The following is a 23,575-nucleotide window of genomic DNA, read 5'->3' on the forward strand; positions in this document are numbered from 1 at the left end:
CCCCGAGCCTGCAGAGCCATCTTTGGGCTGCCCTGAGGGGAACGGAGCCGCCGTCCCACCCTGTTCGAGGGTTTTCTGCTGGCGGGAAATCCTGAGGGGACCCTGAGCCTGAGGGGACCCTGAGCTTGAGGGGACCCCGAGGCAGAGGAGAAGGCAGGAAACCATGATGGGACCCTGAGCGTGATGGGACCCCGAGTGTGAGGGGACCCCGAGCGTGAGGGAAAGGCGGGAAGCCCTGAGGGGACCCCGAGCCTGAGGGGACCCCGAGCGTGAGGGAAAGGTGGGAAGCCCTGAGGGGACCCCGATCCCGAGGGGACCCCGATCCCGAGGGGACCCCGAGCCTGCGGAGCCATCTTTGTGCTGCCCTGAGGGGAACGGAGCCGCCGTCCCACCCTGTTCGAGGGTTTCCCGCCGGTGAGAAACCTTGAGGGGACCCTGAGCGTGAGGGGACCCCAAGCCTGAGGGGAACCCAAGCATGAGGCGAAGGCGGGAAATCCTGAGGGGACCCCGAGCCTGAGGGGACGCTGAGCCTGAGGGAGCCCCGACTCTGAGGGAGAACCCATGGAGGGGCTCCAGCCCAGCTGCTCCGCCTGCCGCCATCCCTCTGCTGTTCTCTGCCGTGAGCAGGAGGTCGAGGCCGGGCGAGCCAGCGGCTCTCCTTCAGCTGCTGCAGTGAATCGCGCCTCAACCGGGCCAGGAGACACTTCAGAGACAGAGTCAGAGAAATGGGTATTTGCTTTATTTGGCGCGCTGGGTGTGTGGGGATCGCTCCTCCAAACACACACACCTGGTGCTCTCTACAACACAGTATTAAGGGTTAAATTATGAATATTCATCACATTCCTTGGGACAGGTGTGGTTAAACAAATTATTTCTCGGAAGTCATTAGCATATGGGCCACGCATGCGCTGTGTGTCCTGGTGGTCGCGCTGAGGAAGGCCTCTCCTCTTCCTCGGGGGTCTTTCTGATGAAGGCCAGTAGTCATCCTCCCAGTGAACTTTTCACCTTTCTCCCTGGGCATGTGTAGTCCTTTGAGGGATGATTCAGCAATCTCTGAGATGATCCTTGTCCCCTCTATCTTGACAAGATCAGGGTGAATTCGGCTTCTCAGGCTTTGTAATTAACATCTTCTGTCTGAACTAACATTTGCTGTCTCCCAATAGTTAACTTGTGCTTACATGAGTTAGTTATTGACTGCCCCTTCTTCAATCCCCCCTTTTCTTTGGTTATTTGTAATTCTTTACAAATCTTGTATGTCTTTAAAGTAAGAACCCTTCTCTATCTTATTTCTAAGTTTATACTTGTGCCATTGAGCATAAGCATCGCGATTCCAATTACATAATATCATACAACAGTAACTACTAATACAAACAATAAGTAAGAATGCAATAACACAAATAGCTATTACAAACAATTGTTTAAGCCAGGATAAGTTGGGTAACCATGATGTAAGTTTGTCTCATACCTCTTTAAGCCTTCAAGAAATGTCATCTAAAGTGATTTGATGCAAATGCAATGTTCACTTTGGATAAATAATTTTAACAGTTTTCTGGATATGACTATGAGACCTTTTTATCTTAGCCCACCCATCTGTGCTAATAATTTTTGTTTTTGTATCTAATTTAAATCATAATTAGAGTTAGGGCTTGGATCTGAACTTTACTGGCCACTGCCTTTGCTGTTTTGTCTGCCATAGCATTTCTCAGTTCAGGGATAGTGTTACCCTGGGAGTGTCCCCTACAATGCATTATAGCCACTTTTGAAGGTTTTACCACTGCTTCCAGTAACTGCATGATTTCAGTAGCATGCTTGATTTCTTTCTTCTGTGAGGTTAATAAACCTCTTTCTTTCCAGATAGCCCTGTGAGCGTGTACCACCCCAAAAGCATACCTTGAATCAGTCCAAATGTTGATAGGTTTTCCTTCAGCCAACGCCAAGGCTCGAGTTAGGGCTGTTATTTCAGCCTTTTGAGCTGATGTCCCCACAGGTAACGGTTTTGCCTCAATGACAGCGTCTGTGGTTGTAACTGCATACCCAGCGGGCTGCTCACCATTCTTGACATAACTGCTCCCATCAGTGAAGCAGCTGTCTGCATTTTCTAGCGGAGAGTCCTTTAGGTCCGGGCAGCCAGAATAAACTGCCTCCATGGTTTCAATGCAGTCATGCTGTACAGGCTCCTCAGCAGCCTTGCCCTGGAGGTAAGCTGCTGGGTTTAAAATGTTAGTTACTTGGATACTCACATCCTCTGATTCTGCTAGGACAGCCTGGTATCTGAGAAAGTGAGATGGGGTTTCCTTTCTGTGTGAGCACTGCTGACACTGTGTGAGAGACAAAACCAGTTATCTGCTGGCCCAGCGTGAACTTGTGAGCTTCTTCTATGTTCAGGATCACAGCTGCCACTGCACGCAGGCAGGCAGGGGGGCTCTCCTTGGCTGACCACGTCCAGCTGCTTGGAGAAATAAGCCACTGGCCTTTTGTAGGGTCCCAGCTTCTGTGCCAAAAGTCCCAGCGCCAGTCCTTGTCTCTCATGTGAGAACAACAGAAAAGGTTTAGTGACATCTGGTATGCCCAGTGCTGGAGCTTGCATCAACTCACGTTTCAGAGTTACAAATGCATTATTAGTCTCTGGTGTCCAGCATAGGTGAGTTCCCCCAGTCTCTTTTAGGAGTTGGTATAAAGGTGGCCTGGGCATTTGACAAATTGCCTCTTTCCTGTTGTCTCCCAAGGCTCTCTCCCCTCCTGCCAGTTCATACCCCAGATATGTAACTTTCTGGAGGACTAGCTGAGCCTTTTCAGGGGAGACTCTATATCCACTTAGTCCCAGAAAATTTAAAAGACTTACAGTCCAGTTCTTGCAGTCTTCACGGGTCCTTGTTGCTATCAGTAGAGCATCGACGTACTGCAGAAGTGTACCTTCTCCAAGTGGCAGTGTCCAGGCTTCCAGTTCTTGGCTAATTGATTTCCAAATATCATGGGTCTTGAATCCTTGTGGCAATACAGTCCATGTAAGTTGGCTTTTTCTCCCTGTTCTGGGGTTTTCCCATTCAAAGGCAAAAATTTCCTGACTGCTTTCAGCTAATGGCAGACAAAAGAGAGCATCTTTTAAATCTAAAATTGAAAACCACACTCAGTCACTTTGTAATTTTGTGAGTAAAGTGTCCTCAGGTCCTGAACTAATCAATAACTTTTATTTGGCTTCTGTACTGGTAGAATTGGGGTATTGCAGGAAGGTCTACACTCTCTCAACAACCTCTGATTAATAAATGTAGTAATTATTGGTTCTATTCTTACTCATGTTTTATGCCTTAGTGTTTATTGTTTAATTGACACTGGTTGTGCCCCTTCCAGTAGTTCAATAATCACTGGGGGAGCCCGTTTTGATCTCTGGAATTTCAACATCTCCTACTAACGGGATCACTTGATTTGTTATTTTACTATCTATGGGTATTTCTCTTCCCTTTATCTAATCTTAGTGGTTTAACTTACACTTTAAAGTCTTAGTCAGGTATCTTCAAGAGGCTTCTTTGGTTGTAGCTTCTTTATACAGTTTTTGTTATAATAATATTCTTACTCTGCTGTATAATTCTATACATTATGAAGGATTAGTTTTTATGATACAAAACTAACACACAAAACATTTTCATACAAAATGTTCTCATGCAAACATCTTTACATCAGGGCTATGCTCTGTTTTCCAGGAGACAGATTATAGCACTCTTGTCATTTAATCTTGACACAAACTACAAACTGTGGCTTTATTTTTGGTGGGATTAAAAATGAAATGAATTCTCTTTCAAACCTAGGGGTTTTTTGGTTTTTTTTTTTTTTTTGGGTTTTTTTGCCTTCATCTCATTCTGCACTTACAACTGAGATTGCAGAATGTGCTATAAATAGGAGGGGTGAGGAAAAGTTAAAACATCCTCTTAAGACATATGGCATGAGATTGAACAGCACTTTAGTTTGACAGCTGGTAGAAGGCTTTTCTGTATCCCCCTTGGTTTAGGAAGGGGGATTCAATCATTTCTCATGTAGCATTTGCTTGTGTTTTGTCAAGATTCTTTAATTCACTAATTAGAAAATCCAAAAATTTAGCTAGATTATAATAATTTTGAAGCCTTCTGAGGCAGAACCAGGAAGGTTAGTTCACATTTGTAGGATTTCAAATATGTATCAATTCTTATACCAACTCTCAGGATAATATTGGTTGAGACAAATTATACATCTATAAGACTTTAACCACACCATTTTTCAGTAAAAAGACAAAACAAGTTAGACAAAAATTAAACTCAAGAATACGTAGAATGCTTTAACTTCTATTTGATCTCTCACCAAGTCACTTGCAATGAAAACACAAACAAATTACAAACATTAACCAACTGACAATGCGAGCAATTATGGTGACACTTTACATTTCATTGGTTTTCACACAGCTCCATCTCATGTGTTGGTAGATTCCTATAAAAGAAAAGTGAAAATTTGGCCCACTAGACCGATTATTAAAAAGTAGTAAAACTTTTTGGGGCTAACACAAAGTGACAGTGAAGCAATGGTTATCACATTTAGGTGTGATTTTGCTGCTTGCAGTTTCCTTGCTCTCAAACTGCTTTCTTTATCTTTGATGTCAGGACATTTGACATTCCTAGAGAAGAGAAAAGAAACAAACTTCCCCCAACCCAAAAAAATGAAAAAATATGTCTGAGTGAAACAAGAGTTTAATTGCATTAACTTATTCAAGTGGAGTTTTAGTATTTATTCTATGAAGTGCTTGTTGCACCACTTTTGTTGTCTCCCACAGGTTTTCGTTGGGGTTTCTTCCAACTGATTCTTCAGTGGGGGGAGTGAGACTGCTTTTAAAAGTTTTGCAAGAGTTGCAGTCTGTGAATCAGGCATTTGGATTGCCTTTTTTTTTTTCTTCAGGGTTTTAATAGGCTTCTGCTTTTTGCCCTGGAGCAGTTTGCCTTATCAGTTTGCTCCTTTTGTTCTAGTGATTTTCCTTTTGGACAAGATCAAGTTCGGCAGCAAGCAATGTTACTGCCTAAACCCCCTTTTTTTTTTTTTCTTTTTTTTTATTAACAAGTCCACCCCAGGAGTAGAGAGGTGACTAACAAATTAACCACGGAAGGATAGCAAAACATTTTCTCCATAGGTTTCTCTACAGCCCCCGCAGATGAGGCTGCATGACAAATACCTGGGCCTGCACAGGGACACCACCATCCCCACAAGGCAGCAGCTGCAGAATTGGCTCCAGGGTTAGAATCTGCCAATTCTAGTTTTCCACAATAAACCACAGACTGGTGGCGGGGTTCCCCACAAGATAGGAGCTCCAGATTCGCCTCAGGTCTGAAACCTGCCAATTCTGGCTTTTCACAACAAAACACGAAAGGCACAGGGGCACGGGTCCCCTCCAAACAGGAGCCTTTCAGCTCTGCACAAGCACCACATAACAGGAGCCTTACAGCTCTGCACACCCAAACCTGTTAATCACGTCCACAATTCTTACAACTTCTGCCATCACCTTTGCCATTGCTTTTGCCTTTTCCTCATCTCTTCTTACATATACTTGCTGTACTTTTCTAACCAGTTCCTCTCAAATTTCTCACTATTCTCTGCCACTCTCTCCTTACTCTAACATTATCTGCACTTTCTTTTTTTTTTTTTATTCTTGCTCTTTCTAGTCTGATACCAAGCTCTCTCCTCTGGCAGCTTGGACACCACCCACTCCATCTAGTAGAAGTACAATACCACTTTCTCTCACAATTAATACATGCACACAAATACAAGCTTCACAACTGTTTTCATATACTAAAAAAGGGATTTCAAAAGGGAAATCAGATGGAGCTACATTAGAAAGGCATTGGGGTCTGGATGTTTTCAATTCAATAGCTAAAATCTTTTCTCCTCTAAAATCTGCCCCCCCTTCGGACAGTAAGGTTGAATTCCAAACCAACGGTTTAAATGATTTATCCTCATTCACTCTTTGCCAAACTCTTCGCTTTTCTCTGGCCGAGCCCGTCGCCGGGGTACGGAACCGCAGATAGAGCCCCTCACTCACTTCGCACTTTGACAGCACGTCTCATCCACTCTCACTCACACAGCAGCACAATAGCAACAGACAAACACAAATAGCCGTACAATATCGCATAACAGCGGGGTCCAACCCCTTAAAGGTACCTTTCACAGTGGGATCCAACCCCGGGGGGGTCCAACCCCCTTAAAAGTACTTTTCCTCTTGCCCAGGACTAATTTTGGGAGACCCAGTCTTCCTCGAGACTTTCAACCCACCCTCAGGGACTCGAACCCTGGACCTGCAGGTATTTTGTGTTTAAAAGGAATAGCAAATACCTTAATTTGGTGCAGATGGTCCTTGTCTGCCCCCACCGTGAGCCAAAGGACAGCTGAGCTCCCCCTGAAAATTCAGGGTCGCGACTGGGAGGTCTGCTTCTCCCTGGATCCAGCAGCCGGGCAGAGAGGGTCCCATCTCGGGGTGCCAGATGAATCGTGCCGCAACCGGGCCAGGAGACACTTCAGAGACAGAGTCAGAGAAGTGGGTATTTGCTTTATTCGGCGCGCCGGGTGTGCAGGGATCGCTCCTCCAAACACACACACCTGGTGCTCTCTACAACACAGTATTAAGGGTTAAATTATGAATATTCATCACATTCCTTGGGACAGGTGTGGTTAAACAAATTATTTCTCGGAAGTCATTAGCATATGGGCCACGCATGCGCTGTGTGTCCTGGTGGTCGTGCTGAGGAAGGCCTCTCCTCTTCCTCGGGGGTCTTTCTGATGAAGGCCAGTAGTCATCCTCGCAGTGAACTTTTTCACCTTTCTCCCTGGGCATGCGTAGTCCTTTGAGGGATGATTCAGCAATCTCTGAGATGATCCTTGTCCCCTCTATCTTGACAAGATCAGGGTGAATTCGGCTTCTCAGGCTTTGTAATTAACATCTTCTGTCTGAACTAACATTTGTTGTCTCCCAATAGTTAACTGTGCTTACATGAGTTAGTTATTGACTGCCCCTTCTTCAGCACCAGGGCTCTGCCTGTCGTGGTTTGACGCAGCTGAGCGTCAAGCACACGAAATCTGTTATTTTTCATAAGGGGAAAATAAGAAAATATTGAGGAAAACTAGAGAGCTGCGAAGCAGAACAGGTTCAAACTTAAACAGTTGCTGTACAAAGAAAAAGTTTATTACCAACAGAATTAAAAGTAAAAAGAAATAACAAGAAATTCAAGCAAACCTCCCCTCTCTTCCAGCACTTCCCTCCTTTTACCCAACTCGCAGAAAGCATAACATTACATGGGATTTTAGTCAGTGTTGCAGTTCTTGAAGAGTCTCTTTGTTATGCTTAAGGAAAAAAGGGTTTTCTTCTGCATCACGTGGTTCCCAAAGTGCCACCAACAGCAGACCCGCCCGGGAAGAAACAATCTGCTGTGGTGTAAAACATCTCTGCCCTGAAAAATCTCACAATTCCTTCACACTGCCAGACATGGGCCTTCACATGGGGTTATTAGTCTTTGTAAGGATGAATTACTTTGGCCTGAACGCAAAGGGGTTTTTTTTTGTGACAGGAGGTCTCTAAAAGCCTCTCAATACTTCTATATAGCCTGGCACAGGCACTTTTCATAATTTTCCTGGGCCACAGGTGAACTTTCCATCCCTCCATGTACTCCAAATGGATCAAAGAGACAAACAGTTTGTGATATTACAGTTTCTTACCACGGCCTGCAGGAAGTTTTTTAAGCTGCGCACGAGAATCGCGGCACCGCCCTCTTTTCTCCCGTCGCCATTTCCAGCTCCGTCCCACAGGACTCACTTTCTCTTCTCTCTGACTCCGAAGCCGCCACGTTGAAGAGTGTTCTTGTTCGGGCTCTACGGTGGAGAAAGCCTGGCTCCCTTTGTGCTGCTGGCTGCGTGGTGTCCTCTTCAGTTCAGCGCGGAGTGTGCTGGCTGCAGACAGGAGGCTCCGCCGGCTCCCGCTGGCTCCGCCGGCCCCGCGTGGAGAGGAGAGGGACCCGCCGGTGCCAGGGAGCCGCGCCGGATGGGTTTAGCTGTGTGGCACTCCATGGCTGGCTTTAGCTGCCTGCGGCTCTGGGACAGTTCCCCCCCAGCAGTGACACAGGGTCTGTGCTGCGGCGTTGGGAAAGGAGGGGGTGCAGGGGCCCTGACCCGGCGGGGCCCGGAGGCTCCAAGGCCCCCCCACCTTCTGGCAGGAGAGCTGGAACGAAAGGAATTCCCGCGTTTCCATGTGGTTTAAACATGCAAACGGGGGACCCACACAAGCCCCTCACAACCCCTGGGACTAAGCTGGCCTTTACTGGATGCCACAAGACACCAAAAATGCTCTGTCCCTGCCCTCTGCTACTGCACAGGGACAGGAAATACAAGGAAAGGCCCAGGAGCTGAGAGAAGGACCAGGAGAGATCCCACCCCGAGCACTGGCATGGGCACAACAGACCCAGCCTGGGCACAGGGAGGGAATTTATTCCCAACCAAATCCCAGCAGCACAAGGAGAAGGCAAAGAAATCTCTCCAACACCTTCCCCCCACCCAGCGCGGATCACCCGGAACAGGGGTCACCAGGGCTCTGCCCCACGGGGGTCACTGGGGATCATCCAACGCCGATCCTCCCACGGGGGATGGAGCTGGAGCAGCGTACGAAGCTCTTCCCGCACTTGGGGCACTCGCAGGGCTTCCCTTAGCGGTGCCTCCGTTGGTGTTTGGTCAAGTTTGAGCTGCTGGAGAAGCTCTTCCCACACTGGGGACACTTGTAGGGCCTCTCCCTGGTGTGGATGCGCCGGTGGGTGATGAGGTGGGAGTTGCATTTGAAGCCCTTCCCGCAGTCGGGGCAGCGGAAGGGCCTCTCATCCGTGTGAATGCGCTGATGTTGGAGGATGTGGGAGCTCCTCTGAAACCTCTTCCCACACTCAGAACACTCGTAGGGCCTCTCCCCAGTGTGGATGCGCTGGTGTGCCCTCAGGGTGGAGCTCCACCCGAAGCTCTTCCCACACTGCAAGCACTGATAGGGCCGTTCCCGGTGTGGATAACCTGGTGCTGGAACAGCTCGGAGCTGCTGATGAAGCCCTTCCCACATTCCCCACACTCGTAGGGCTTTTCCCCAGTGTGGATCCTCTGGTGCCTGATCAGGCTGGAGTTCCATCTGAAGCCCATCCCACATTCCACGCACTTGTGGGGCTTCTCCCTGCCCTGAGGCTTCTCCCCCAGCTCCGAGCTCCCCCTGGATCTCCGGCTGCCTTCCCCGCACAGGGGGGCTCTTTCCTCCTTGGATCTCTCTGGGCTGCGTTTGCAGCCCCTCCTCGTGCGACATCGCCGGGGCTTTTCCTCCTCCTCCATCCGGCCACGCCTTGGGAATGACAAATCCTGGATTGGGGAAAAAACAAGGGGTGATCGACATGGGCTGCGGGTTCCTTCTGCCCAGATCCATCACCGGGCATCTTGTGTCTGTAAAAACACAGAGACTCAGCCCAAAAGTCCCCCAGACATTAAGACACAGACCAAAAACTACCCAAAACATCAAGATTCAGAGAAAGCCCGCTCCAAAATATAAACACATTCAGCCCCCACAAAAATACCAAAGCACCAACATGGACCCCAAGAAACCTCAGAAACACCAAGATTCACCCACCGGAAAATCGTGGATCCCCCTCCCTAATCACCTGCTGGATGGGGGGGGGGGGGGGGGGGCAACGCTCCTGGGGCTGGGGGGAGGCTGCAGATACAGCGAGTGCTGGAACCTTGGGGTGCCTCCTCTTCCTGATCCTCCTCCTGTGTCCCTACTCTTCCTCACACTCCTCTTCCTCACACTACTCCTTCTCCTGCAGAATCCCACCTGCTGCTCCCACGTCCATCGTTTCACCATTCTGGTCTCCAGCCCTGCTCCTCCAGCCTTTCTCCTGCTCCCCCCAGGCCCAGCACCCAGCCCTGGCTCGCTCTGCCCCCCAGAGCTCTCGGATCGCACAGCACGAGCAGCGATGCAGCTGCGGCAGCTCGGGCTGGGGCAGCGCTGGGCTCTCGGCCGCTCCTGCCCGCACTCGGCCCCCGCCGCAGCCACTTCTGCCAGCACAGCACGGCCCGGCCCGGCCTTGGCGCTCCCCCCCTCCCACCTCCCCAAATTCCCCTGGCGGGGGGCGCCAAGGCCGGGCCACACGTGGGCTCCAGCTGGGGAGCGCCGGGCGCTGCGGCTCTGCCTGGCAACTGCTGAGTCACCAGCGCCGCGCCTTCTGATTGGCTGAGCGCTGCCTGAGGGCCGCGCCTGCACCAAGGGGGGACACCCTGCTCCAGGGGGGATGTCCCGAAAACCGGGCACCCCCAGCGAACCAACAACACCAACGCCTCCTTACAAACACATCCTCTGAATCTGCTCGGACACAGCCACACGCACTTGCACACAAGCAAGTGACAGCACAAACCAGCAGCTCCACAAAATGGCACTGACTGACACACACTGCTGCTCAGCCAAGCTCCTGCTCAATTCCTCAACTTCCAGAACAACAACAAAGCCTGAACAGAACCATGGACATCGTTTCCTATACAAAAGGCAGTTTGCACATTCTCCCAGAGCTAATTAAGGACATGGACACCCAGCAGGGGGAAAAAGGGAAGTCGAGAAGGGGTCTCGGCAACAGGGGACGGATGGTGTTGGTGTGCTGGGAAGGGATTGGTTGAAGGGAGTGTGCAGGAATATGGTTAAGGCAAACAGCAGCAGGAGGAATCTATGTGGTAAGAAAGGAAAAGGAAGATGGAAAAGAGGAGGAAGAGAAAAAAGGGAGGACAGGGAGGCCTTATAGCACAATCTTATCCTCAAAATTTCTTTGATTACTCAGGGAATAAGTGGGAAAGATGAGCAGGGGTGTTTTATTCAACCACTCTTAGTAGATGTGGGGGATGGGTTTGAAAGGCATCAATTTCTGTTTGCTCCTAATTATGATTGTAATTTACTGGGAAGGGATTTGGTGGCTGAAGTGGGAATGCAATTTAACATTGTCAAAGGAGATACAGAGGCTAATGCTGCTGGACCTTTGTGTCAAATGTCTGCGGAGGCCTCTGCTGAAGTGAACCCAGAAGTGTGGGCAGCCCCAGGGAAATAGGGAAAATCAGATATGGAGCCTCTCCAAATTCCTCTGAAGCATCCAGGACAAGTGGTGTCTAAAAGCAATACCCTGTTCCAAGGGAGGCAAGGAAGGGGTTACAGCCTCTTACTGAGTCCCTGCTAAAGGCAGCGCTTCTGGAGCCAGGCATCTCTCCCTACAACTCTCCTCTCCTGCCAGGCAAGAAACCCCATCATGGACACCAGAAGGAAATAACAATTTTCAAGGCTTCAAAAGCAGATTAACTGAGCCTCCTGCCCTGGCCCTCCCAGACAGGGAAAAACCATTTGAATTGCATGTGGATGTTAATCAGGGCCATGCCAAAGGAATTCCTGGGCTCAAATGTTTCACCCAGTGGCCAGAGAGTGGCCTCATTGTCTGCAGAATTGTGCAGCCCCGGCTTTAATGGGAACTGAGGCCTGAAAACTGACAGCAGCAGAATCTCTGACTGTTCAAGCCTGGCATCAAGGTAAAGCTTTGTTAACCAAAGGAGCCTCTAAATGGATGAGCAGCGCTCGGTTCTTACAGAATGAAACTTGTTGGATGGAACAGGAGGATTCAGAGTTGAGGACAGGGCAAGGGTTGAACCCAGCCTCCTGTTTGAACGGCCCTGGACACGGGGCTGGCAAGAAACCCATGGCTGCAGTCAAGTGACAGAGCTCCAGAGCCGGCCTAGGAGAGATTGACCAGACATTCCCTGGCCTGAGGGAGAAAAGGTGTTTAGGGATGGGTCTGCAAGGGCAGCAGAAGGGAAAAGAGTGACAAGACACGCTGCTCTTAAGGAAAGGGAAGGAGACAAAGCGCAGCTCAGCGCCCGCATGCTCAGCTCAAAGGGCCGAGCTGGGGGTGCCTGGAAGAGCCTGGCACTGAAATGCCCTGAGCAGGAAGGCTTCAATATCTTCTGCTAACAGCATGGCAGCTCACAGCGGGGCAGAAGCATTTCCGACTGCTTCAGCAATCCCTGCATCAGTTCTTAAGGCATGTTTGGAACAAACAATTCCAAGATATGGGATTGTGGAAGCAACAGACACAGACAGGGGAACTCATTTTACAGGAATGACCCTTCAGGCCATTCTGGCTGCTTTAGGAACACAGTGGGACCTCCAAACGCCCTGGCACCCCAGAGTTCGGGTCGGGTGGAAAGAATGAATGGGGAAATAAAGAAACACCTTCTGAAGCTGCTGAGAGAAACCAAGATGCCACGGGTACGGCTGCTGCCATTGGCTTTGGCAAGAAGAAGAGCCAGACCTGTAGTTACAAAAATGCTGCTAGCGAGGATTTTCTTGTTATTTTCTATGTTCGTGAGAGACTTTTCTCTCTCACCGAAGAGGTAGCAGGGAATGTAAACAACCCAGACACCTGCAACCTTGAAAAGTCTTGTTTATGGTATAGTAGAAAAATATTTTGACAATGGATGTTTTAGGATTTTAGCCAATCACCCCCAAGGGGTGGCTGGCCCTTTGTCCAATAATTAAATAAATCAATCTTGCTGCACAACTCCTGCCTGCTGGATCTTCTCCTCCTCCTCCTCCCTATGGCTGCGGGACACGGTGCTATACCGTAGGAACCAGGCCTGCGGTAATACAGACCCAGGGCAGATATTCAATTATCTCCCCTGGAATCCATGTTTGGAATTCCTTACCCTGGTGTGATAAATGAATGATAAATGTTGTCTTTCACATATATGAATCAAATATTTAGAAGTGATGATGGATTGTGTAGAAAGAGTGTTACAGTAAAATGTAGTTAAGTAGAAACAAGATTGAGATAAACTGTAACTTTGAAATAGTTGTAGTAGTAGTAAGTTAAGAAATGTATTAATAAACACACGGTAATAAATGTCTTTTGAGCTGAGAAACTACAGAGCCAGGAACCAAGACATCTTAGAGAAACAAAGAAGATAAACCGCATGCATCCCAGGAAGATTGTTACCTCATCAGAGCTCACACCGCCCAAGGGAACTGGCAGCTGCAAATGAGGCTGGAGACTGCGGAGGCACCGGAGAGAGGGGGCCTGTCTGCAGTTCTGAAGCGATCCAGAGGAATGAGGCGGTGTCCTGCTGGGGGAAGGGGCAGAAACGGGACAGGGGGAAAGGGGAGGGACGTGTAAATTCCTTTCTGGGTTAATGAATATGTAACAGTTCAGGAGAGTACTTAAGCCCACAGTAAAATGAATGGAGGGCGCCTCTGGCAACATTGCCAAGCGCCCCAGGCTGTGATTTGCCTTTGTTCTACTAATAAATGTCCAATATTACATTGCCAAAAATGTAGCTTCTGTATTCATTTTCTTCAGCCTTGATCCTCATACACTAAAAAGGTTGTTGGAGAGTTTTTGTTCCCCCCCCGCAGTTTTGGTGACAAGATTACATCATTAGAAGGTTTTTTCTTAATAATCCTACTTTGACATTGTCAGTTGGGTCTGGGCCAGGGGTGTGAGAGTCAATTTATAGTCTCAGGAAAAGAAATAGCGAAAATCTTTATTAGTTTAGGGGTTTTTTTATGTATGTGTGTGCGTGGCTGTTAGTGATGGCAGAATTTTGCAACGGGTTTTTCGATGTTCACATTTAGGTTGCATTTTGCAAAACTGGAAGATCTTTAAAGGAGACCCTTTAACTCATAAACAGTTAAAAAAAAAAACATGAAAAAAAAAAAAGGGAAAGGAGCAGCTTATGGGAGGGGGGGGGAGGAGGGCCCATAGGTGAGTCACCTGATGGCTGCCCCGGAGGAGAAGCTTCCTTCCAAGCAGCCAGCAGAGGAGATTTAGAAATGCAAATTAACTCTGCTGGGGGAAGTGTGCACAATGTCCCAGGCTCTCCTTGCCTGCCAGAGGAATTGGGCTGATTCCCTCTGTCCCTCACCCCAAGCTCTGCCTCCCTGCACAGACGGAATTTGCATCGCTAAAGGCAGAGCCCACACTGAGCATCTCTGACTCTGCTACAGAAATCCCTGAAGCTGCAAAGGAAAACAGCAAACGGAGAATGTTGGGAGAACTTCACTCACAAAAGCGGGGGGGGGAATCATCCCTCTCCCCACTCCAACATCTGCTGGCACTGTCTGGGTTATACAGGGTGCGTTTGACCACTGGGCTGCTTTTGCTGCCACAAGTTCAGCGAAATCACTTGGGAATCCAACGATGTGATGATTTAATCAGAGAAAAAAGGTCAATTGATGCATCCCTGGCATTTTTGGGAGCGCCCAAAAATGGGGAAAAGATGAACGGCCACCAGAACAAATCCTACAACACCATGGAGCAGCCCCTGGGAACCCAAACAAATTCATACCAGGTGCCAGAGAACCCAGTGATCATATCAATGCATCATTAGATTACAAGCTGTCCTCCAAATCATAACCAAGCCCACAGCTCCAGCTCCTGACCTTCTCACCCACCAATCCACTCCCATGAGCAACGCCACATTTCACCCTGGGATGGCATCAGATTCTCTCTCAGCAGAAGGACCAGGAGGTTGGGGAAAATTAAATGACTCAAACTGCTCTTGGCAAAGAGATGGCAAAGGAAAAGTGGTGAAACAGAGAACAAAGGAAACAAAGACTTAACAGAGCCATGAATATCGGATGTTCTACAAAGTGGGGGTGCACATTAAGGGGCACATGCAGCAGGCGCATCGGGAAGTCTGTACCTTCCAAGGACCTCAGCCACTGGGGAAAGGGACACGGAGATGCGGCCGGGAACATCGGCATAAAAAGGAGGCTGCGTCCTCCAACACTTGGACAGAGCCCACGGGAAATGCCCCGTGGCCTCTCCCTTGCTCCAGGAATAAAGTTCCTTTTACAGGACTCCTCCGGCTCCTCTGGGCACACAAACCTCTGGCCACGGGAGCTTTCCCGCACACTCCCGCCGACGGGGCAGCCACCTCTGTCCTACCCACAGCAGCCGGGACGAGCCAGCGCTGCTCCGGCACCGGCTCCTGCCGAGGCAGCAGCGGCAAGGAGAGCGCGGGCAGCCGCTCCCGCAGCGCCCTCACGCCAGGGCGAACACGGCGCCCACACGGCACAACGAACCCGCCCCAGCCCCCTGCCGCCCCCTCCGCCCGCAGCCGGCCCCGAGCCCCGCCAGAACCGAGCGCGGCTCCCACCTGCGCTGGGGCCGCCTCCGAGCTCCGCCGCCGCCGCCGCCGCTCCCGGGCCCGCACAGACGCTCCGCCAATGGCGCCTCTGCTGCGCCACGGCCGCCCTGCCGGCGGCTCCGGGCCCGGGCTGCTCCCCGCTCCGACCAATCAGCGCGCCAGAACCACGACTGACGGCAGCACCGCCCAATCGCAGCGAGGGGCGGGCTCTGCACACGGCCCAGCCTCGCCCCGCGCTCCCAGCGCCCCCCGGGCTGCGTGAGGGGAAAGCCGCAGCTGAGGAACAGCCCTGGAACGGGCCCGGCCCGAGCCGCCATTCAGCTGAGAAGGGAAACAAAGCTCTCCGCTGCTCCCGGCCCGACTTGCCCAGCCCTGCGTGTTGGCTGCCTCCGGCTCCTTGGCAAGCCCTGCAGCCTCCCTACTCCCGCCCCTAATTCGGAGCATCAGTGCATGGCTTTGATTCCCCCGAAAAAGGGAAAACCGCCCCAAACCCCTTTGGCTGAGTGCACGAGGGGAGAGATTTGTGGCAGAAAACTCCAAAAACTCAGAGCAGGATAAGGAGAATTAAAAGAAGACCCTTCCAAACTTCTTCCTCTCACCCATCCCTCCTTCCAGCTCCACCTCCCACCCCGGCAGTGCAGGACACAGGGAATTGGGGCCATGCTCAGCTCGTCCCCGGTGCCTTCTCCCGCTGCTCAGGGACAGGAGTCGTTCCCCTGCTGCACTCTGGGCTCCCTCCCACCAGACAGTTCTCCAGGAACTTCTCCACCCTGAGTCCGTCCCACGGGCAGCAGTCCCCTCACACTGCTGCAGCCCCGGGGGTCACTCTGCCCCGGGGTCAGTCCTGCAAGGAGAGGCTGCTCCAGCGGGGCCCCTCTGTCCACGGGTCTCCCACGGGGTCACAGCCTCTCCTCAGGCATCCCCTGCTCCAGTGGGGGCTCCTCCAGGGGCTGTGGGGTATCTCTGCATCCACGTGGATTTCCAAATCTCTTCCACATTCCAAGCACCTGTGGAGCTTCTCTCCACCCTGAGGCTTCTGCATCAGCTCTGAGCTGTGGCTGGATCTCCGGCTGCCTTTCTGTCTCACGGGGGGTCTTTCCTCCTCGGAGCTCCCTGGGCTGGGTTTGCAGCCACTCCTCGCGGATCTCTTCAGTTTTTCCTCCCCGCTGGATTCCTGCACCAAGGAGCTGCTCAAAGCGGCCTCTTCCACGAGGTTCTGCCACAGGGATTTGTTCCCCCTGGTCTCCATCTGCAGCTCAGTGCCTGGGGCAGGAAGGAGAAGGAGAGGAAGGGACAGGGAGAAGGGAAAAGAAAAAGGTAGAAGGAGAGGAAGGAACAAGAAGAAGAAACCAGGGAGGAAGGAGAGGAGGAAGGAAAGTGGAAGGAATAAGGACAGAACAAGGAGAGGAAGGAGAGTGGAGAAGGAGAGGATGGGATTTGCCTCCGTGCCATAGGGAAGGGGAGGGAGATCCCCCCAGTCCGTCCCCGGCAGGACGGTGTCGGCAGCGGGGTTGTCCTGTAGCCGGGGGTGATGCTGGGCTGGGAGATGGAGCAGGAGAGAGGGGGAAAGGGGCGGTGACTTCCTCCCCACCTGCCTGGGGGTCCCGGGACATCTTCCTCTTTCTTGCAGCCTCCTTCTCCATCCGGCCATGGCTTTGGAATGACAAATCCTGTTTTCAGGGCAAAAACAAGGGGTGAGTGTGTTAGGTTGGGGGTTCCTCCAGCCCAAGTCCATCTCTAGAAGTCACCAGGCATTTGTGTCCATAAAACCCTCCAAAATATTAAGATCCAGCCACAAAAGCCCCAAACACAAAGACACAGCCCCAAAACTCCCAAAATCTTGATATACAGGAAAAACTCCTCCACAATAGGAAAATTCTGCCCTTCAAAAAACCAAACCATCAACATTTAGATCAATAAACCTTAGAAACAACAGGATTCCCTCCCTCACCCCCAAAATTTAGAAAATATCAAGATTTGGCCCAAGAGATCCAAATTCAAACAGAAAACGCCAAGATTCAGCAAAAATAACCTCTCAGGAGTTCCCTCTCTCTGGGTTTCTGGGGGTCCTGTGTATTTTGAGGTTCCCCCATATCTGGAGTTCCCGCCTTCTCTGGGCTACGAGGGGTCCGGGGAATCCCAGGGGTCCCCCCTTTCCAGGCTCCCCACTTCAGTGTCCAGGGGGTCCCTGGTTCCCCTGCTCTCCATCTTCCCCCTCCCTTCAGGCTGCAAGGGGTCCCCCAGCTGCGGGATGGCCCCTCTCTGCTCTTCCCACTCCGTGACTCTCGGGCTTCCCCCAAACCTGGATCTCCCAGGCAGTCCCCGAAACCGGTGTCCCTGAAACCGGTGTCCCACTCGCTCTGCACTGTCACCGGGTGATCGCCACATGGTACCAGAGCCTGACCCAGGGAGACCAACCCACACGTGGGGGGAGACCCCGCATCCCCCCACCCACGGCCGGGGCTCTGCTGTGAGCCACCAGCGGGAACCCTCCCCAAAAAACCCTCCCAGGGACCATCCAAGATATTTGGGGCAAGCTTCCCCTCCCCGGTCCCCTGCAGAATGCGGGGGGGCGATGCTCCCGGGGCAGGGGGGCTGCAGATACGGGGAGCGATGGACGCACGTGCTGCCTCCTCCTCCTCCTCCTGTTCCTGCTCCTGCTCCTCCTCTATCCCTCCTCTTCCTCCCACTCCTCCTGCACTTCCTCCTTCTGCTCTTCCTCCTGTCCGTTCTCCCCCTTCTCCTTCATCCCTCCTCCTCCACCCCTGCTCCTCCTCCCCCCAGGGCCAGTGCCCACCCTTGGCCCCCTCCCCCCAAACCCATCGCATCCCATGGGAGGAGCAGGGATGGAGCTGGGGCCGGTCGGGCTGGGGCAGCGCTGGGCTCTTGGCTGCTCCCAGCTGCTGTGGGGGAAGCCGGGAAGGGGAAAAGTGGGAAGATTGTTGTGTGGAGAAAAAAGTTTGGGGCTTGGCCCCCTTTGGTCTCACCGCCGGAGCTGGGAGATTTTGGAGAGGGGAATACAGAGATGGGTGGGGGATCCCAAGGGATTTTGGGGACAGGGTGAGGGGTTGTGGGAGCCACTTGCTGGGGCAGTCAGGCCAGAGACCCCTGGGCTGGACTCCTGGTTTGGGCATTCCAGCTCCCATTTTCTGCTCTCTTCCTCCCTTTTTCCCACCTCTCTCCATATTTTCCTGTTGTCCCCACCACACCCCTGAGATGCCCACACTCACCTGAGTCCCACTGGCCCCCAGACACGTGAGCTCCCAGCACCACCAGTACCACCGGTACGGCCCCAGCTGCCAGCACACGCCCCATGGCCAGCACCGGGCAAGTGCTGCCAGCCCCAAAGCAGCCAGGCTGTGCTGTGGAGGGGTCCCCATGGCCCTGCCCCACGCGGCACTGGGAGCACCAGTCCGGACCAGTGCAGAGCACGGGTGGGCAGCATCAGAACCCATGAAAGTGGTTCCACCACAAGCCATTTAGAGCCCTGAAAAGTGGTGGAAAGCATGAGGATCCTCCCGAAAAAGGCCTCACCTCCACCTCTGATAATGACCGGGGAATCTCCCAAAGGAGTTTACAACCCCCCCAAAACTGGTGGAAAGCAGCAGGATCTACCCTAAAATGGGCTCCCCATGTCCTTCCCTGTGGAGCTGCACTCCAAGTGCAAGAGCCAGGTGTGTCCCCCCCTCCCAGTAACACATCCCTCAGGATTGGAGGGTGCCCCAAAACCTCCTCAGGAACCGGATCCCCCAAACGTCTTCATCCCAACATGTGTCTGTCTCATTCCAGATCCCATCCCAGCCATCCAGCCTCTCCCAAATACAGCCCCGTTCTTACGGGGGCCAGAGCTGCTTCAGGAGGCATTGGTGAGTGCAGGGGATCCTTTATCCCCCTCGTGCCGCTCCAAGCTCCCGAGGGCAAAGCCCTGGTTTCTAGGGCTGTGCCCGCTCCTCAAATCTCTCGGATATAATACCCAAGTGTGGCAGGGACACGGCCCCGGGAGCTGCGCTAATGCCCGACGGTGCCCGGGAGGGTCTGAGGGGAGGGGAGTTCATAAGGACTCCCCCCGCACCCATCGCTGTGCACGAAAAGCTTTTTTAGTGCATGGCAGCGATTTTTCGTGGTTTCTGGGCTCGGCGGGGCCGAGGCGGCGGCAGCGGGAGCCGCGGGGCCCGGCCCGTGGGGGCGGGCGGGGGTGAAAAGTGCGCGGCGACCCCAGCGCGGTGCCCGAGGGCTGAGCGGAGCTGGTCGGGAACAACCCCCGGAACCCCCCGGTGCCCGAGGGCTGAGCGGAGCTGGTCGGGAACGCCCCGCTCGTCTCCGCCGCTCCAAGCCGCTTTCCCGGCTCCAGCTGCCGCCGCCGCCCGGCCCCGGCGCGGTCCCGCGGGGTCGCCGCTCGAGGCGCAGCTGGAGGGGCTCGATCCGGGCCGCGCCCCGCCCGTCCCTCGCTGCGCCTCCTTCAGTGACTCGGGGCGGCCGAGATCACTCGGGGCGGCTCCAGGAGACCCCAGAACTCCCCCCGGCTGCGGCTCTTTCGGTGACACGGGGCGGCCGAGAGCCCCCGGTGCTGCCCCGACGGTCCCTCGGTGCGGCTCTTTCAGTCACGGGCAGCGGCCACTCCCGGTGCGGGGTTTTTGTTATTTTTTTATTCTGTTCTCTCGAGTTTAGTCCATTCCCACCTCCCATCCCAAGCCCCTCCAGTGCGGCTTTTTCACCACCGTCACCTCTCGTCGCTCTCTCGGGGCAGCTCTTCAGTGACTCGGGGCTGCGGAGATCCCCGGGTGAGGCTCTTTCATTGCATTTTATTCTATTCTCTCTATTGTTTTTTCTATTCTCACCTCTCACCCTCCTCGGCGCTGCCCTTCTGGCCACACCCGACAGCGCCCGTCCCGCCGTGCGGCTCTTCAGTGACACCGGGCGCCGCGGACATCCCGGTGCAGTTTTTCATTCTATTTTACTCCATTCTCTGGATTTTATTCTACTCACCCTCCGCCCGTCCCTCGGTGCAGCTCCTTCAGACGCAGGCGGGGGAGACGCCTCTCGGTGCGGCTCTTTGGTTGTATTTTATTCTCTTCTCTGTATTTCCTTTCGTTCCCAGCTCGCCCGTCCCGTGGAGCGACTCCTTCAGGGACCCGGCACGGCACAAACCCCTCGGGGCGGCTCCAACAGAGCCCCGCCCGCCGCCGCTCCCCGAGGCCTCCCCGCTGCTCCCCGGCCATCGGACACCGCAGGCCGACCCGGCCCCTTCTTCCTCTTCTTCTTCCTCCTCCTCCTGCCGGGATTCAGCCCCTGCCGCCGCCCGGCTCCTTCTGCCGCTCCTGCCCGGCACGAAGCGGCGCTGCCGCTGACGGGGCCGGAGCGCGGCTGCCCCGCGACTGCCCCGCGCCTCAGGGCCGGGCCGGGGAGTGACCGCACGGCTGGGGAGGGACCCCCGCTGGACACGGCAAGGATTCCTGTCCCTCCGGGGGAAGCACGGACTCACCGAAACTCCCATCCCTTCTCCGTGCGCCGCTGGCCAGAGGAGGGAGGGAAACGGGCATTGCTCTGGAGTTTTACATTCAATCCTTACAAAGCAGAGTCACAGACGGAGCTCCGCTTTCAGCTTCAAACGAGGGAATCCAACGGGAGCGCTGGCGCTTCTGTAACCTCAAGCTGTTCCTTGATACTCGACACTTTAGTTCTGGCCATAGGAAGGCCTTCAGCAGCAATGTCTCTCCCAGCCACTGGTTTCTGGCTCAGACCCAGCTCGGAGCTTGGACAAGAAACCCAAAGTCCCAGGAGAAGAAGCTCTGCTGTTACTTTCTTTTTTTCAGAGTTCTTTTTATTATATTTTAGATATCATCTATATTTTACTGGATTTTTTTCTTTTTCTAAAATCTCGTGTTTATTCTCTCTTTGCCCCCTCCAGCCCTTGTCCCCGTCCCGGAGGTTTGTGGGGCGCTGCTGTCCCTCAGCCCTTCCTGCCCCGGCACCCGCGGCCGCTCCGGTGCCCTCAGGCCCCGGCTCGAAGCGAAACCACAAAACCCTCTGGAAAGAAAGCCGGTCTGGGGGAAAACCCTGCAGGGGGGATTGAATGCCCTGGACAGCGATTGCTGAGAGTTGGAGATTCCAAACGCTCCAAGGGGCCCGAGGGAACCACGCTGCGGCCTCGGGGCCCCCCTGGGGCACCGCGGGGACCCCCCCAAGCAGAGCGACTCTTCCCGCCCTCCAAAATCTGCAGCTTTGGGTCAGCTGAGGAAAAGAGCTGGAAAAAGGGGCTGGAAAGGGGCTGGAGCCCGAGGGGACCCCTCAGCCATGGCCCGGAGCAGCCGCAGGAAAATGCCCTGGAAACCAAGGAAATCGATGGAAGTAATGAGGAATTTTGGAACTCTTCCCGCTGCTGTTTCCGGAAGGTCCCGGCCGGGTCCTGCCGGGAGGAGCCAGGGGCGGGGAGGGGCCTCAGGGCTTAATTGGGGAGAAAAGTTGAATTGGGGCAAGGAAACTTTAATGGTGGAGAGAAAATGTGAATGGAGGGGATTTGAATGGGAGGGGATGATTTGAATTGGGCAGAGAAAATGAAGTGGGGGAGGAGCCCCCCAGCCCTCGGCTGTGCCCCGAAGGTGCTGCCAGCGGTTCCCCTGCTCCCACCCCCCGGGCTGGGGGCGCGGAGCTGCCGCTGCTCCCCAGGAATGCCACGGGATAAAAACTCCACTCAAGCTTTTATGTTCCCAGTCACTCCCAATAAGATCCCAGTTGCCCCCAGCATGGTCCCAGTTGTTCCCAGTCATGCCCAGCATGGTTCCTTTCACTCTCAGTCCCTCCCAGTAGGAGTCAGGTACAGCCCCACTCACTTCCAGTATGAACCCAGTCACTCCCAGTCAGTCCCTCTATGATGCCTTTTGCCCCCATCATGGTCCCAGTTGCTCTAAGCATGATCCCAGTATGAGTCCAGTCACCCCCTCTTATGATTCCAGGTAACTTCCCAGTGTGAGTCTGGTTTGATTCCTGTCACCCCCAGTATGATCCCAGTCACTTCCAGATACTCCCAGAACTATGCCAGTCACTGCAACATGACTCTGTCACTCCCAGTATGATCCCAGTATGACCCCAGCATGCACATGCTGCTCCCAGGATGATCCCAGTTGCCCCCTGCATCTTTCCAATTGCGCCCTTTCACCACCACTGTGGTTCCAGTCACTCCCAGAATTATTCTAGTCAGTCTCAGTATGATGCAAATCACTCCCAGTATATCCCAGCAGCACCCATTGGGCCTCAGCATGTTCCCAGTAGCCCTCAGTGTGGTCCCAATATATCCCAGTATAATCCCTGGTGTCCCAAATCTGGCCCTGCACAGTCCTGATCTGAGTCCCAGTGTATCCTGCTGTCCCATTCTGTCCCAGTCCATTCCGGTCCCTTCCCGGCAGCCACCGCCGTTTCCCGGATCCTTCTGCCCCCCACCCATCAAAGCTGCCCCCCCGCCCCCCAAGATGCTGACGGGGATCGGGGGCTTCGTGTTGGGCTTTGTCTTCCTGGCGCTGGGGCTCGGCTTCTACCTGCACAAGCAGGTGATGGGGGAGGGCCGTGGGTCGTGTCCCCCCTCCCCCGGAGCTCTGTGCTCCCCCCGGGGCCCCCCAGCCCGGTGTCACCCCCTTTGCTCTGCCCACAGAGCTCCTGAGCCGCCGGCGGCCGCAGCCCCTCCCCGTGGCCTCGGGCCCGGCCGGGACCCCTCGCCCCATCCCCGCGATGATTTTGGGGGGTCGTGTGTCCCCCCCAGCCTCGCTGTCACTCTGCCCCTGCCCGGCTGCTCCCAGTGTTCCCAGTTCGCCCCGGTCCCGTTTATTGGGCAACAGTGGGAAGGGACTTTGGGGGATCCCGCGGGGGGACCAAGAGTGGAAGGGGCAGAACCGGCCCCAGGATGGATCGGGAATGGGGACCCCCGTGTGTCACCCCTGTGTCACCCCCCCGCCCCCGGGGGGTCCTTGGGAGGCACCTGAACCCTAAATCGGCACCAGCGAACCCCAAAGGCGCAGAGACCCCCCCTTAGCCGCCCCACAGCCCCCAACGACCAACCAAAATTCCCCGCGAGTATCAGATAATCAGAGCAGGCGTTGAACAACCTTCAGCCAATCAGAGCGCGCGGCGCTGGTGACTCACCAGTTGCCAGGCAGACCCGCAGCGCTCAGCGCTCCCCACCCGGACCCCACCTGCGCCCCCCCCTCGCCCCCAGCGCCCCCCGCCAGGGGAATTTGAGGAGGGGGCGCGTGGGGGGCGCCCAGGCCGGGCCCAGAGCCCAGCGCTGCCCCAGCCCGACCTCTCCCGGCTCCATCCCGGCTCCATCCCGGCTCCTCCCCCGGGATGCGGCCGCGCTGGGAAAACGGGGGACCAAGGGTGGGCGCTGGGCCCG

The 23,575-nt window shown here is 53.9% G+C and overlaps 1 pseudogene; it reads right to left on the bottom strand.

Moving 5' to 3' along the window:
* The window catches only part of LOC138101859 (uncharacterized), a 678,931-nt pseudogene that overhangs the window by 52,365 nt on the left and 602,991 nt on the right, over positions 1–23,575 (bottom strand).

The sequence above is a fragment of the Aphelocoma coerulescens genome, unplaced genomic scaffold (assembly GCF_041296385.1).
Source record: "Aphelocoma coerulescens isolate FSJ_1873_10779 unplaced genomic scaffold, UR_Acoe_1.0 HiC_scaffold_56, whole genome shotgun sequence".
NCBI lineage: Eukaryota > Metazoa > Chordata > Aves > Passeriformes > Corvidae > Aphelocoma > Aphelocoma coerulescens.